This window comes from Cyprinodon variegatus, unplaced genomic scaffold (genome assembly GCF_000732505.1).
Source record: "Cyprinodon variegatus isolate N-32 unplaced genomic scaffold, C_variegatus-1.0 Scaffold284, whole genome shotgun sequence".
In the NCBI taxonomy this organism is placed as follows: domain Eukaryota; kingdom Metazoa; phylum Chordata; class Actinopteri; order Cyprinodontiformes; family Cyprinodontidae; genus Cyprinodon; species Cyprinodon variegatus.
This window is the reverse complement of record NW_015150737.1, coordinates 733,068-734,698: the sequence shown is the minus strand read 5'-3', so window position 1 is coordinate 734,698 and position 1,631 is coordinate 733,068. Positions and strand designations below refer to the sequence as shown.

At 41.3% G+C, this 1,631-nt stretch overlaps 1 protein-coding gene across 2 annotated transcripts in view; it reads left to right on the top strand.

The window, feature by feature from the left end:
- The window catches only part of ak2 (adenylate kinase 2), an 18,554-nt gene that overhangs the window by 6,338 nt on the left and 10,585 nt on the right, over positions 1 to 1,631 (top strand). The gene's annotated exons all lie outside the window — the stretch shown is intronic.

Genomic DNA, 1,631 nt, shown 5'->3' with positions numbered 1-1,631 from the left:
TTCAAACCATCATGTTCAGACTTTAGGTGAGTTAGCCTCAATATGATGATTGAATCAGGACCTTTTAAATCCTTTTTGGTTTCTTCACCATCATTGCTGGATGTTATCAATCCCACTGAAGCCCACAAAGTCAAATAATGAGATCTGTAGAAAGGAGCTCAAAGATCCTCCCCTGCAAAGATGATCACTCGAACACAAAAACAAAGTTCGAATGTGTCCAGATCTGATAAATCTCCTCCTGGAATGAAACCAGGCCCCTCCGCTGACCTGTAACTGTAAGCTGTTCTGATTATTAACATTTATTACTAGTGTTTGGTTCCTCTGAACGGTTCCTGTAGGTTTGGTTTGGGTGAAGCAGCTGAGCTTAGAGGCGGAGCTCTGATTTATTGCTCCATCTACATTCTAAAACTCTCCTGTGGTGTTTAGAGGTTTTAAAGAACCTCCCAAACCAAAGCAACTCTAATGAGTTACTGGAAAAGATCGACCCAAAACACTCTGAGTGGGATAGAAATCCCCTCTGGTTTGGTCATTTTCTGGAAGTTTGTTTTAACGCCTTATGAACTGAAGACCAGGTGGTGGGAGGGGCTTAAAGTTTTCTTCAGTTTTTTTTAATCTTTCATCGATTTGTGATGCCTGGAAAACGTCCTCAGCCCTGCACAGGATGTTTCATGATTTTGTATCCATTAATCAGAGCAGCCATTAATCACCAGCCCCTCTGGGACCCGACCTTCATTATGCAGCAAACGGGATTGATGGATGAGGGTTAAATATGTAACAGAGGGGGGATCCTGACCTTAAATATTTTAACTGTTCTTGATGGATCATACCTGGACCAACAGCTTCCCTCTGATCTAAATCTGGTATCCAGTAGAACCACCTCAGTGTTTTATTGAGCAGTCAGCCATTAAACCATCGTGCATCGGATCTGGATAGAAGATGTTTAGTCATGACAGTATTTTTTCAGATGATCCTCATTCCATCTGCATCTTAACTCCAGTCAGGTCGGTGGATTAATTCGGGAGCGCCTGGGACGGTGCGATAGTGTAGGAGCCAAGTGGAGCGTGAAATCATGCAATTAACAGAAGATGGCCTGAAGGTGCTGGAGCGTCCTGCAAATAATCTTTAATGAAGTGTTTACCTGCGAAACAGGCTGGAGTGCCAAAGCTGCTCACTTCCTGGTTGTCGTTTCCAACTTCTGAAACTGAACTGTGGGAAAAACCCAGAAAGTTTTCTTTCTTCAACAATTCAACTTACGTGTCTTTGATCACATACTCTGTAAATAGAAGCTGATTGAGACAAGACTGATGCATCTAAAAGCTGCCTTCATGTGAGGAAGGTGATGCAGATGTAGTAGTTTTGCTCTGATTCTGACCGCCATTTTTCCCCTAATGTCGTTAAACACTCTACAGCAGGGTTCCCGCGGGTCCTTAAAAAGTCTTAAAAGGCATTGAATTCTTCAAAATAAAACTACGGCCTTAATTGGTATTAAATCAGTCTTTCTTAGGTCTTATTTTTTAAAGCACCATAAATAGGATTATTTTCATTACGATTTATTTTTGTAATCTAAATAAAACATTAAAATAAAAAAACGGTTCGCCATTATTGGTTCCGTCCCGATAGCGGAACCAATA